We start from the raw sequence: 15,579 nt of genomic DNA on the forward strand, positions 1-15,579 counted from the left end.
TATGGAATGTCTTTTTCCATCTCTTTATTTTCAGTCTATGTGTGTCTTTATAGGTGAAGTGCATTTCTTGTAGGCAACAGATCAAGGGTTCTCATTTTTTTCACCCATTCAGCCAGTCTATGTCTTTTGATTGGGGAGTTTAGTCCATTTACATTCAATGTTATAATTCATAGGTAAGAATTTACTCCTGCATTTTATTATTTGTTTTCTGGTTGTTTTATAATCTTTTCTTCCTTCTTCCTTTCTTTCATCTCTTCCTCTAGTGAAGGTGATTTTTTTCTGGTGATTTAATTTAGTTTCTTTTTTTAAAAAAACATTTTTGTGTATTCAGTGTATTTTTTTTTGTTTTGAAGTTACCATGAGGCTTGCAAATACTATCTTACAGCCCATCATTTTAACCTGATAACAACACTGTTTTCATAAACAAACAATAAAAAAATAACAAAAACTCACCCTAACTTCCTCCTTCTGCTTTTTAATTTTTTGTTTTCTATTTATATCTTATTGTACTATGTCTTGAAAAACTATAGTTATTATTTTTAATTGGTTCATCATGTAGTCTTTCTACTTAGGATAAGAGTAGTTTACACACCACAGTTGCAGTATTATAATATTCCATGTTTTTCTGTGTACTTACTGTTACCAGTAAGTTTTGTACCTTCAGGTGATTATTTTTTGCTCATTAATGTCATTTTATTTCTGATTGAATTACTTCCTTCAGTATTTCTTGTAGGATGGGTTTGGTATTGATGAAATCCCTCAGCTTTTATCTGGGAAAGTCTTTATTTCCCTTTCATGTTTGAAGGATATTTTTGCCAGATATACTATTTTATTTTATTTTTTTCCTTCAGTATTTTAAATATGTCATGCCACTCTCTCCTGGCCTGTAAGGTTTCCACTGAAAAGTCTACTTCCAGATACATTGGAGCTCCATTGTATGTTATTTGTTTCTTTTGTCTTGCTGCTTTTAGGATCCTTTGCTTATCCTTGACCTCTGGGAGTTTGATTATTAAGTGTCTTGAGACAGTCTTCTTTGGGTTAAATCTGCTTGGTGGTCTATAACCTTCATGTGCTTGGATATTGATATCTTTCTTTAGTTTTGGGAAGTTCTCTTTTATTACCCTTTAAATAAACTTTCCATCCCTATCTCTTTCTCTATCTCCTTCTGAAGGCCAATAACTCTTAGATTTGCCCCCTTGAGGCTATTTTCTAGATCCTATAGGCATTCTTCATTTTTTTTAGTTTTTTTTCTTTTGTTTCCTCTGATAGTGTTTTCAAATAGCCCGTCCTCATGCTCACTAATTATTCTTCTGCTTGATTCATTAACTTCTATTAAAGGACTCTGATGCATTCTTCAGTATACCAATTGCGTTATTCAGCTCCAGAATTTCTGTTTGATTCTTTTTAATTATTTCAGTCTCTTTGTTAAATTTATCTGATAAAATTCTGAATTCCTTCTCTGTGTTACTTGAATTTCTCTGAGTTTCTTCAACACAGCTATTTTGAATTATCTGTCTGAAATGTCACATGTCTCTACTTCTCCAGGATTAGTCCTTGGTGTCTTTCTTAGTTCATTTGGTGAGGTCATGTTTTCCAGATAGTGTAGATGCTAGTAGATGATCTTCAGAGTCTGGACATTGAAGAGTTAGATGTTTATTTTAGTCTTCAGTGTCTGGGCTTATCTGCAGCCATCCTTCTTGGGAAGGCTTTTCAGATATATGAAAGGACTTGTGTGTTGTGGTCTAAGCTGTTTCTTCTTTAGGGGAAACCCCAAGACCAATAATGTAATTCTTGCGGACTCATAGAGGTACTGCCTTGATGGTCTTGGACAAGATCTGGGAAATTTTCTGGATTACCAGGCAGAGACTCTTGTTCTCTTCCCTTACTTTCTCCAGAACATACAGTCTCTCTCTCTGTTTTGAGTTACCTAAAGCTAGGGGTTGAGTGACACAAGCACCCCTGTGGCCACCAGCACTATAACTGTGCTGGGAAACCTGAAGCCAGCCCAGCATTGGATCTTGCCCAAGGCTTGCTGTAACCACTCCCTGGCTACTGCCTATGTTCACTGAAGGCTCTGGGGCTCTAAAATCAGCAGGTGGCAAAGCCTGCCAGACCTGTGTCTTCCCCTTCAGGGCAGTAAGACTCCCCAGGCCCCAGGTGGTCCAGAAGTGCTGTCTGGGAGTCAGGGACTAGAGTCAAAAATCTTAGAAGTCTACCTGATGTTCTATTGTATTGCAACTGAGCTAGCACTCAAACCACAAGGCGCAGTCCTTCTCTTCCCTTTTCCAAAGGCAGAGGAGCCTCACCCTGTAGCCACCATCACCCCTGGCCATGAGGAGTACTGCCAGACTACCATCAATGTTTCCTTAAGGCCCAGGGTCTCTTAAGTCAGCTTGTGGTGAATGCTGCCTGGTTTGGGACTCACCCTTCAGGGCAGCGGGCTCCTCTGTGGCCCAGAAAAGGTCCAGAAATGCTGTTCAAGTATCAGGTACTGGAATCAGGGACTCCAAGAGCCTGCTTGGTGCTCTATCTGCCTGTGGTGGCATTGGTACCTAAGATGCAAGGCAAAGTCCTTTTTACTTTTCCCACTGCTTTTCTCAGGCAGAAGTTTTGCCCTGTAGCCACCATAGCTGGTAATGTGCTGAATCTCACCTGAAGCCAGCAAGTCTCAGTGATTTACCAAGGCCCTTGATATAGCACCTGGCTGTCGCTGCTGGTTATTCAGGGCCCAAGGGCTTTTTAGTTAGCAGGTGATGAATGTTGGCAAAACTGGGTCCTTTCCTTCAAGGCAGTAGGTTTCCTTCTGGTCCAGGGTGTGTCTAGAAATGTCATCTGGGAGGCAGGGGTCTAGAACAGGGACCTCATGACTTGGACAATTTCCCTGTCCTGCTGTGGCTTCCAAGATGCATGACAAAGCCATCCCACTGTTCCCTCTCCTCTCCTCAAGAGGAAGTCTTGTTCTCCTGACCAAACTCAGCTGAGTTCAATGCCTTACAGTTGCTGTGTTCTCCTCCCTCAGCACCAGGATATGCTGTCCACACATTGTGGCGTCCCTGGTTCAGGACTGTTTTTTGTGTCTCTTCAGTGGCTTTTTAGTGATACAAAGTTAAAACCAGGTACTATGAGTGCTCATCTGATTTTTGGTTCTTATGAAGGTGTTGTTTTTCTGTGTAGATAGTTGTTAACTTGGTGTCTTTGTGGGGGGCTGATCCATGGAACTTTCTATTATGCCATCTTCTCTGCCTCCAACAGTGTAATTCTAATAATTTACTTAAATTAACTTTTTTTGATTTTTCTTTTTTTTGAGACAGGGTCTTCCTCTGCAATCATAGCTCACTGTAACTTTGAACTCCTGAGTTGGTCCTTCCACCTTAGCATCCCAAGTAGCTGAAACTACAAACATATGCCACCTTGCTCAGCTAACTTCTTTCTCTTCTTTCTTTCTTTCTTTCTTTCTTTCTTTCTTTCTTTCTTTCTTTCTTTCTTTTCTTTCTTTCTTTCTTTCTTTCTTTCTCTTTCTTTCTTTTTTCTTTCTCTCTCTCTCTTTCTTTCTTCTTTCCTCTTTCTTTCCCTTCCATCCTTCCTTCCTTCCCTCCTTCCTTCCTTCCTTCTTTTTCTTTCTTTTATTTCTCTTTCATTATTTCTTCTTTTCTCTGTTCATGACAGTGTCTTGGTATGTTATCCAGGTTGGTCTTGAACTCCTGGCCTCAATTAGTCCTTTCACCTCAGCATCCCATAGTGATGGGATTACAGGCATGAGTCACTGCATCCAGCCCTTCTTCCATTCTTCCATATTTTTTACATACATAATTTGTGTGTGTGTGTGTGTGTGTGTGAATGATGACAGTTTTTTTCTCCCCTATTTTCATTCTTTCTTTTCTTTTTTTCTGCCACATTACTAGGGCCTCCTGTACAATTTGAATAAGGAGTGTGGTAGAAAGATATCTTTGTCTCATTTCTTTTCTTTCATTCTTTTTTTTTTTTTTTTTTTTTGAGATGGAGTCTCGCTCTTGTCATCCAGGCTGGAGTGCAGTGGTGCAGTCTTGGCTCACTACAACCTCTGCTTCCCAGGTTCAAGCAATTCTCCTGCCTCAGCCTCCTGAGTAACTGGGATTACAGGCACCTGCAACCATGCCTAGATAATTTTTGTATTTTTAGTGGAGACAGGGTTTTGCCATGTTGGCCATGCTGGTCGTGAACTCCTGATCTCAGGTGATCCACCTGCCTCAGCCTCCCAAAGTGCTGGGATTATAGGCATGAGCCACTATGCCTGGCCATCTCATTTCTTATGTTAGAAAGCCTTCAATATTTCACAATTAAGTATGATAATTGCCGTAGGTTTTTCCTCCTTTATCAGAATAAGAAAAAACCCTTATACTGTTAATTGCTTAGAGCTTTTATCATGAATAAATATTGAATTAAATAAAATACCATTTCTTCATTCACTGAAATGATCATAAGATTTTTCTTGTTTAGTCTGTGTACTGGAAAGTTATTGTTGCTATAGTACTGCATAACAAATCACCCCCAAACTCAGTGAGTTATAACAATCATCTCTGTTCAGTGTGTTGATATCTCATGGGACAAAGCAAGTAAGATGGGTTAGTTCAAGGTCAAAAGGGGAGAGGAATACACTCTACCATCAGTGGGAAGAACTTCAAAATTCCATGACAAAGGGCATGGATAGAGGGAGGAGCCAGTAAAAAGTCCTCTCCGTGGCCACAATTATTCACAATCCTTCCTATGCAAAATACACTTATACCCCTCCTCAGATCCCCAGAATCTCATGATGCACACCACAAAGCTTGAATCCCAGATCAGATCAAGAGGCTGCTCCTTTTGACCTAGAGACTTATAAACCCCAAAAACCAAGTTATCGCCCCCATTTATAGGCAACATTAACCCATGGATGGGGTAACTACAATAAGTGCTCTCATTAGAAAAGAGGAGAAGGGAGGCATATAGAAGTAACTAGTCCATGACAATTCTGAAATTCTGCTGGAAAAATGTTAACATCTCCCTCTATATAAAGATGGATAATATTCCTTGATTAAACTACTTTGCTATCTGAAAATGGCTTCCCATCAATTGTTTACCATGACTCTTATCTCTACCTTCTGCAATATCATTCCTTTTCCATTTTGCTCTTTGGCCTCTTTTGAAGACGACATTAGAAAATATGCTTTCTAAGGGAGCAGATAAGCAGTTTTATGGGCATGTTTCCTGTCTGTAGAAAGTTGGAGATTATCAGGATTTTTAAAATCTCATGGTACCCACTCCTTTTGTTAGCTTAGGGTAGTCCCACTTTTGCTAATGGTGACCTCTTAAAAATTTAGTTAATTTTCTATATATTTTATTCCACTCATCTCTTTATGTCAAAAGCTGCCCCTACAGTTTTTTTTAAAGGATACTTCTTGCTTTCTCTAGGCTTAATTATGGGTATTTTGGATCCATTAAGTTTCTAAGCGACAATGTCTTTAAGCTTTCTAGGAAAGCTTAAAGCTTTTTTTTTTTTTTAAATTCAGTTGGAAGGATATAGTAGGTGCCACATTAATTTTTTCATATCTCTTAAAGAAAGGTGTAAGTACTACATCCTTGATTTTGTTTTTACTGCTGTCTTAGTTTATTTTGTGTTGCTACAACAGAATACTTTAGACTAGGCAATTTATAAAGAAAACAGATTTCTTTATCTCACAATTCTGCCCGCTAGGAAGTTCAAAGGAATGGCTCTGGCTTCTGGCAAGGACTTTTATGCTGTAGAATCATACACGGCAGGGAAAGTCAAAGGGGAAGGGTGGACACATGTGAAAAGAGAAAGTCCAAGGGGTATCCTAGCTTTAACCCACTCTCAAAGAAACTAATTTATTCCCATGAGAACTAATGTAATTTGCCAGAGGGAGAACTCACTACCAGGACAACAGCACCAAGATGTTCATGAAGTATCTGCTCCCATGACTCCAACACTTCCCACTAGATCCAATCTCATGACACTGCCACAATGGTAATCAGATTTCAAAATGAACTTTTTCTGGGGGAAGCAAACCATATCCAGCCCATCAAAATAAGTCATATCCAATCCATAACAATCACCAGATTTAACCAAATAGCCACAGTTTTTTAAATATTTCCCCAAGGCTATATAATAATTTGACAATATTTAACTCCTGGGAGCTGGATAGATTAGAAGTAGTTTTATTTTTCAACCTAGCAGGTTCTGGGCCACTTGTAGGCCTTCTAAAATCTGCTTGTAAACTGGCCAGTTCTCTTCTGAATTTATCTTTACTTTGTAGTGTCTCATTATACAAAGCAAAAATTATCAGCTGAAGTTTTGAAACTTCTGCCTGGAAAATATCTTTTCAAGAAGATAAATTCATTAGGTAGATTTTCCATCTTCCACATTATAGTTGGTGACAGTCTTGTGACTATATAACATAGGACATTTATTTTAGTGTCTTGTATTAGTTCCCTTGCCATTTTTAAAGACTCAAAACATTTTCTCACCTTCTATCATCTAGCCCCAAACCAGTATTACATATATTAGTGCTTTGTTAAAAAATCATCTAGCTCCATTTTGCTTAGTTATTACCACAATAGTGCTGGAAGCAAGCCATCCTGAAATTGAATGCCTGAAAACATTTTAGAGATTTGTAGATCAGCTGGAATGATTCTGCTCATATATCTGTCACACTCATCTTGAAACCAGTGGAGTAGTGAGAGCATGTTCTTCTAATGGTGATGGCAGAGAGGTGGATATCAAGCCCACCTGCGAGAGCAATTTCAAGTCTCTGCTTGCCTCCTGTCTACTAATGTCCTATTGGCTAGAAAAAAATCACATGGCTGAGCTCAAAGTCAAAGGGAAGGGCAATATATTTCAAATATAGCAGGATAAAATACAAATTCAAATGACAAAGGCATGGATACAAGAGGTGAAGAACTGAGGCAATAATACACTCTTATTACATTCTGTTCATGTGGTGAATTACAATGACTACTCATGTTAAATCACGCTTGCATTCCTATAATAAACTTGATTTTATCCTGACAGATTATACTTTTTGTATTTTGCTGGTTTCAATTTGTTAATATTTTAAAACTTCAAATTTATGTTACTGAGAGATTTACTGATTTTTTTTCCTTCATGTCAGTTTCTGGTATTAATATGTTTCTGGCCTAATAAAAATGAGCTGGAAAGCTTTTCCTACCTTTCTATTTTCTGAGTCCATGTAAGATTGGTATTGTTTCTTTCTTAAATGCTTGGTAGAATTTACTGATAAAGCCATGCATACCTGGAGATTTTTTGGTTGCTGGAAGGCTTTTAAATTACAAATTGAATTTCTTTAATGCTTATAGGTCATATACTAAACTCTTCCATTTTGCCTTTTATTGTGCATGCTTGAGCCCACTCGCCCAATTCTTGAGATCTTATTGGGAAGCGGCTGATCACCAGTTTCAGGTGTTTTCTATCTATTAGGAGATGGCCGTTCCCTGGTGCCAGCTGTGACCAATTATTACTTTAGAGAGACAATTAGCGAGCAACTGACCATCACCTGATGGTTGCCGAATACTCCTGGTGCGTGGGGAGGAGCAGGAGAAGCCTTCTCCTGCCCTGCTCATACTGGACTAGTTACCCACTGTAAGATTTCCCCTCTCAAGAGTCTAAGACCTGAATTCTTTGGGGAAAATGGACGAAGGTCAGTCTTCCATAACTGCTTTCTTTTGACATAGGGTTGGTGGTGGTAGTTTAATGGGGCTTGGCCTGTTGCTTGCTCTCAGGGCAGAAGGGTGGCTCCATGGATTGGTGAAAGTGGTACCCAGCCAGGTCCAAGGAAAACAGGGGCAGGATTTCCTCTCTGTCATGTCCCACTTATGGGTAGTCTAGGGGTCCCCTGTAGAAGGGTAACTCTTGACTAGTGAGAGTATGGTATCCCTCACTGAGGATCATCTGGAGCCTGATGGCCTGAAGTCAAGAGGAGATAAATTGGGTTATTAGATTTAGAAAAATGTCAAAATAAAACAAGGGAGTGAAAACACCTCTAAAAATTCCCAAAGCTGCCGACACACGCAGGTAGCTGGTAGCTATAGTCTTGCCTGCTAAGACTGGGGTTGCTAGCCAATTCCAGTATGTGCCTAGGATGAGAATATTGATCCAGATTTTAATATTACCCATCTCTCCTGTTTCTTCTGAGCTGCAGCAAGAGATCACTAGTTGGTTCATAGGAATAAGCAGGGTTAGTCTAAATTGAAACCTGTGAAGGGGGAGCAGATAGGAGGTTATCTACATATTGTAGAAGTTATACCCCCTCAACAGATTGCTCAGGTAGATTTAATAATTGTTTCAGCCGGATAGTTACATTCTAGATGATTTATTTTGTCACATCTGTGCTATGGCAATATTTTTGTGTGTTTTTTTTTTATTATTTGCTCTATCTTGTTCATTTCTTCCTTTATTTTTGCGTGCTTTTAAAAAAGATTTTCTACTGGTTTTATTTTGATCACCCATCTTTGAATGAGTTGAGATTTCCTATACCAATGATTTGAAGGGTAGGGCCCAGAGCAATATTTCAAGTTTGTAGGCATTTTCCTTATGTTGCTGAATTTTCATGAATAAATATTATTGGCCTTTATTTTAACCAAGTGATAGAAATTACAAACTAGTCTGTCTACCATTCATTTTCCTTTCTTTTTTGTTTTTAGTAAAAATCAGCTACTTCTTGCAAGTATGGCTTATCTGTATGATTTCATATGTACTTTTTTCTTCTGCTTATTAGAACAAAGCTGGGATAACTGAAGCTCTCATCTCTAGCCTACTTGCAGTTTTGTTAACTTTGGTTTGGTACCCGAGGGAGTACATATGAGTACATACCAAGGTGCACTCTGGAGATGTGTACCTTCATCCTTTTCCTACAAAAATTCAATTTATGTTTTAACTCCTCATCATAACCCTACCACATACACACTGCTTTTGACAACTTCCATCTTTTTAATCTTTTTAAATTTTGGGGGAGATTCATTATTCTGATTTTTCAATGATGTATTTTGTTTGTGTTTCCTTATTTTCTTTGTTGCATTTACCTTTTTTTTTTTTGCTAAAGAGGAAGGCAAAAAATGCCATTTTTATAATATTAATCATGATTGTGGACTGTGATGATATATTTTTGACTTTGCTTAAAGTAACCTCTTTTTGGTGTGTTCTTGAGGTCAAATCTTGTGCTCTATTCTTATTAATGTGCATTTGGCCTCAGGTGAATTGGGATCAATTATTTGGTTGTATCTGAAGAAATACAAACCTAATTTTGAAAAACACAATTCAAAATGAGTGTTTCAATGACAAATAAAATTCTTCTTGCATATGAATTATCCTTTTAATATCTAAATAGCTATAAAATAGAATACAAATCTTTTATAACCATACATTAATACAGAAAATGAGTGTTTGTAAATAAATGATTAAATATACATTAGTTAAGTTTCCACAGTATCCCAAAAATTATATGTTGTATTGCAGAGAAGGAGAAAATGTGTATAGATGGTACCTAACTGATATAATGATATGATACAACAGATCTTGGCATTCAGACTAGTTTAACTGGGTTCTTGTCTCATCTCTTCTCTATGTAAGCTGTGTGGCTTGAGGAAGTCACTTAACGTTTCTGTGCTCTCATTTTTAAAAATGGAGAAATAATAGTACTTCTCTGATATAGTTGTTAAAATAGTTAAATGAATTAATGTATGTGAAGAGCTTACAAGAGTATCTGGCATATACTGAGCTTTCAAGAGGTGCTTCTTATTATTTTGTGAAAGTTGACCTTATATAAAGCTTTCTACAAGTCAAAATAAAATTGTCTGTGGTGTGTATACATTTATGTATCCATTTCCCTCAGCTAGATAGTATTTTCGTATGCATAGGATGGAGAATAACTTAGCAGCCATATTTTCGTAGTTTTTTCCTTTTATTAAACTTTTGTTTTATGTTATTACTCTACAGATATTTGCTCAATTTATCACAACTTAAAGTAATTCTGACTCATATTAAAGTGGACTTTTCTTGTAAGTAGAGATCTTATGCCAGTCAATCCCTGTATATTAGGAGCTGATTCTCTAGTATCCAGAAGATGAAAGGACCTTTTTCTTATTCTGGGCATATCTCTTTTGCACGTTATCTGCTGACAACTGCTACTACACCTGAAGGACTCAGCTCTGTTTCATCTTCTTCAAGAAACTTTCCCTAATTGCTGTGGGATTGTGAGAGTTTCAGAATGCTTATCACACTTGCTTACCACCCTCCTCTAGCTTTCAGCTGCAAATAAAAGAATCTCCTGATAAAGTGGTGTAAACAATGAAGGTATAATATATTGCATGAGTCTAAAAACCATATTGAAAACTGCTAAATGCAAGCTCAAGATCTTTCCTCCTCTATAACTTTTTTTTTTTACTAACAGAATGACAATTTTATTTCCAGAGTCTGTATGTTCAATTTTTTAAATGCCTGTTAAAGAATCCCACTGGATACTACTGACTTCTAAATGAATTTTGTAAAATAGCACTGTTATTTTTTAATGTCCAAAGATATTCCTTGAAATATTTTGGGAGCTTTGATTTCATTATAAAAGTTACTCATGCATAGAGTTAAAAACTATAGGGATGAAAGTGCTTAAAGTAAAAGTTAAAGATTATCTCCCCTCATCCACACCCACACTCCCAATTTTCACTCATCAGAAAGGCAATTTCTGTTAATAGTTTCTTGTATATCCTTTAAAATGGCATTTTAACGGATATACAGTTTTAAATATCTTTTATTTATTGCATTATTTCCCTTCCAGCCTTTTATTTTTTCATAGAAAGCACCCCAGTTCCATTGCTCATTTATATATTCTGAGGTAAGCAGACCAGAAATCACTTTTGCTACCTCACAGAGAAATTGGTCTTCTTTATTAGAATATGCTCACTGAGGAAAAGAGTGTGAATTAGCAAGACTCCCTTCTGAAATGCTAAACCATGTTACATTATAGTTTTAATAATGATGGTTAATGATAATGTGTTTGTGCATTTTTGTGACTACATCACTGTCATTTCACCCCAGTACTCTTCAATATTAATAACTGTGACAGTGACAAGATGTGCTAAACAGTCACAGATTTTATAAATGGTCAGCTGTCCTCAGTGGCAAGTGGTATTTTATATTTTGTTTTAGCACAAAGGGTATGAATGATATTTATTCACTAAGACATGTAGAGCAAGATGCAAAATTTTAAAAATGCTAGTCCTATGATAGATACATATGCTGGAAGATTATGGGAGAGAAAAAATTACAGAGGCTAATGCATTTGAAGCTACTATAATACAATCCTCCAAAAAGTATAATACTCTTTAAGGTAGGACTATTTTGGATTTCTTCCAAAGCCATTTATTTCTAAAGAACCGTAAGAACCTTATTAAGGAGGACCTATCTTGGGCAATGTAATAATGTCCTTTTAATTCTCTCTAGCCTACTTTTTCCACACAATTTTCCCCAAAGAATATTTTATCCAGTCTTCAGGAACTCTCATACTATGTCTCCTTCCTACTACACCCAAGGTTTTAGTAATTATTTACGTCTTAAATTACGATGTTAGGATTCCATCTTTAACTCCAAAGAAACAAGGTGTCTTTCACCTTAATTAAAGGTGAGTTGAATGAGTTGGGAGTTTTGAGCCCCTTAAATCTCACTTCTTAGGCTGAGAAGGAGGATGATCCTAGTTTAACGTTATATCACCTCAAAGATAATCTCACAGGTAGCATTTTAGTGATGTCCTTGATTGATTTATAGTTCTAAGAGATTTTTGTTGTAAACAAGGAGTTTGGCAAAGAATACCAAGTAAAAACATCTTAATTTTTGTAATGATAGGATGGACTTTGCTTTTGAAGAATACCCCACACCCAAGTTCTGCTGTATTTGACTGCTTAACTTTCTACTTTGGAAGGATACAGTCTCCTCTGCCATTATTTGACCCTTAGGTTTGTAAATATGCTGTATTAGTGGCATGGGAGTAAAGCCACACCACAAGATGGCAAAGCCAAGTACTGTGATGACTCCCAATCCTGACACCCTAGTTTGGTCTGTTTGCAGTTATTTTAAGGCATTCAATAATTTAAAATATAATTCACAAATGAGGGGCAGTGGAAAATGCTGCTGTGAAATCAGAAACACAATTCGAGATGTCTCACCTCCTACAAAGAGGGCTGTCACTGCTTTCATATAGCTATTCTGGGTTTGAGACATAGTAGGTATTTCTTTAGAATCTGTAATTCTATTAGGGACACTTATGATTCCTTTGAGAGCTTCTTATTCTAACTTGTGGGAAAGTATTTTCCTTTTATTCAAAGTCCATCTGATAAATCTTTCAAAATGTACCTTTTAACTGTATTTCTTGAAAATTTACATTTCTATTTTATAACTCATCTTATTGTATATAATCAGTCAACTAGTGTCAGAAAGTTACTAAAAGTTACTTAAAAGCTGATGATATTAAAAAGGGAGAAAGACAGCTACGTGACTCCACTCCCTTTTAACTTTGATTAAGGATAATATCCTATACTCAGTGTTAGTGGTTCTCTCTATGAGCACTTACTGTATCCTGTCACAGCAAGTTAACTTATTAATTCTGTCTCCTTATCTTGAACACTGTACATAGAGATTCTAGACACAAGTAGTCTGGAATTCACTATTCTTTTAAGTAATAAAAATGTTGTTAAGAACACGTGTTTATATGTTGACCCATTTTTATGATTCTTTATTCAGAAGTTTACTTTTTAAAAAAAAATTCTTAAGAGCAGCTTTAGGTTCACAGACAAATTAAGAGGAAAGTACAGAGATTTTTCCAGAACACCTCTACCCCTATACATGCAAAGCCTCTCCCATGATCAATATCCGCCACTAGAGTGGTAAATTTGTTATACTTGATGAACTACATTGACACATATTAATGTCCTACAATGACACATCATCCAAAGTCCATGTTTATAATAGAGTTCATTCTTGGTGTTGTACATTCTATGGATTGGAAACTATGTGTAATGACATATACTGATCATTATAGTATCATACAGAGTAATTTCATTGTCCTAAAGGATCCTCTATGCTCTATATATTAATTTCTCTGCCATCCAAACCCCTGGCAACCACTGATCTTTTTATTGTTTACGTAGTTTTGCATTTTCTAGAATGTCATATAGTTGGAATTATACAGTTTGTAGCCTTTTCAGATTGGCTTATTTCACTTAGTAATATACGTTGAAGTTTCCTACTATACATTAAGTTTGTTCATGACTTGATAGCTTGTTTCTTTGTAGCACTTAATAGTATTTCATTGTTTGTATATACTACAGTTTATTAATCCATTCACCTACTGGAGGATATCTTGGTTGCTTCCAAGTTTTTGAAAATAAAACTGCTATAAGCCTCCATGTGCAGGTTTCTGTATGGACATAAGTTTTCAGTTTCTTTGGGTAAATACCAAGGAGCACGATTGCTTTGGTTTTGTCAGAAACTGACAAACTGTTTTCCAAAGTGGCTGTAGCATTTTGCATTCTCACCAGCAATGGGTGAGTTCCTGTTGCTCCACATCCTCATCAGCATTTGCTATTGTCAGTGTTCTAGATTTTGGCCATTCTCATAGATGTATAGTAGTATCTACTCATACTCATAGGTGTATAGTATCTCATTTTAATTTATGTTTCCTTGATTACATATGATGTGGAATGTCTTTTCATATGCTTATTTGGCATCTGTATACTTTCATTGGTGATGTGTCTATTAAGGCAGGGGTGTCCAATCTTTTGGCTTACCTGGGTCACATTGGAAGAAGAAGAACTGTCTTGGGCCACACATAAAATACACTAACAAGATAGTTAATGAGCTAAAAAAAATCACACAAAAAAATCTCATAACGTTTTAAGAAAGTTTACGAATTTGCATTGAGCTGCATTCAAAGCCATCCTTGGCCATGGGCTGAACAAGCTTGTATTAAGTTGGTGCAAAAGTTATTGGGTTTTTTTCCATTAAAAGTAAGTAATGGCAAAAACTGCAATTACTTTTTCACCAACCTAATATTAAGATATTTGGCCATTTTCCAATTGAGTTATTTTTTTTAATTGTCGAGTTTTCCTTTAGTAAAATATGCCTTTTGCAAATGTTTTCTCCCAGTCTGTGACTTGTTTTCTCACTATCTTGATGTTTTCTTTTGCAGAGCAGTTTTAAAAATTTTACTCAAGTCCAGCTTATCAATTAGTGCTTTCATGGATCATGCATTTGGTGTTGTTTCTAAAAGTTATCACCATACCAAGGTCATCTAGGTTTTCCCCTCTGTTATCTTCTAGGAGTTTCATAGTTTTGCATTTTACATTTAAATCGATGATACATTTTGAGTTAATTTTTGCAAGGAGTGTAAAATCTGTATCTAGACTCATTTTGTTTCCTGTGGATGCCCAGTTGTTTCAGCACCACATGCTGAAAAGTCTTTCTTTGCTCCACTGTATTGCTTTTGGTCCTTTGTTAAAGATTAGTTTACTGTATTTAATGTGGATCTATTCCTAGACTCTCAATTCAGTCCCATTTATCTGTCTGGTCTTTCACCAATACCATACTGTCTTGATTATTGTTTCATAGTAAGCGTTAAAGTCAGGTTGTGCTTCCTTACTTTTAGAATAATAATCACTCATTTGTGAAACAAAGCTGCCAAGTTGCTGTCATGGAGATGGAGAACTTTTCTCCTAATATCAGTAGTGGCTAGAGTATCACTTTTTTATTATTGCCCCTTAATGTGTCTTACTTTCTAGTTGGTAGGAGGCCTATAGCTAAGTAGTTGTCACAATAAACAGAAGTTTGCTTAAATAACATTAACAAGGAGGATTTGAGGAGGACAATTATGAATACAGGGACTTTTATGAGATCAAACTGCAAGAAGTGCTGTGCCTCACATGAATGGGAAAGGGAAAAGTCATCAAGCTTCTCTCTGTTTTTCTGTTTCTCTGACACACACACACACACACACACACACACACACACACACAAACACACACATACACGTCCTTCATCCCAGATGTACATCTGCTTTATTCTTTTCTTTTTATAGATTGGCTACTCATGCTTAATCCTCAAGTCCAAGTTCATCTGGTCCTTTGGTTGAAGTTTTCATGCTTGCTAATGCAATCTCTGTGACGCTACTTTTAGATTCCAAGAAGAAAGAATCATCTGGTACTGGATCTGAGATACATGCTGAATCCAGAGCCTGTGAGTCTATAGTGAAAAGCAGTCTGAATTCTGACACAGATGACCAGTGTAAGGTCTTGAATATGTCACTTCATGTCCCTCGGTTGCAGTTTCAAGATCAAGTCAGGAGAGGGAGACAGCAAAATTATTGGTAGAGTCTTGAGCCTGACAGGCCAGAGTGTAGGAGCAGGCAGGGACCAACAGGAAGGTGATTCTCTATCTCTGTCCCTGCTCAGAACTTTTTGGAACTTCACTTTTGGCATCATCTTCAGAGACTGTACTAGACACACAAGATAAATAATTTGATTTTTTTATGTGTACTTTTTTCCCCA

Source organism: Gorilla gorilla, chromosome 6, assembly GCF_029281585.2.
Source record: "Gorilla gorilla gorilla isolate KB3781 chromosome 6, NHGRI_mGorGor1-v2.1_pri, whole genome shotgun sequence".
NCBI lineage: Eukaryota > Metazoa > Chordata > Mammalia > Primates > Hominidae > Gorilla > Gorilla gorilla.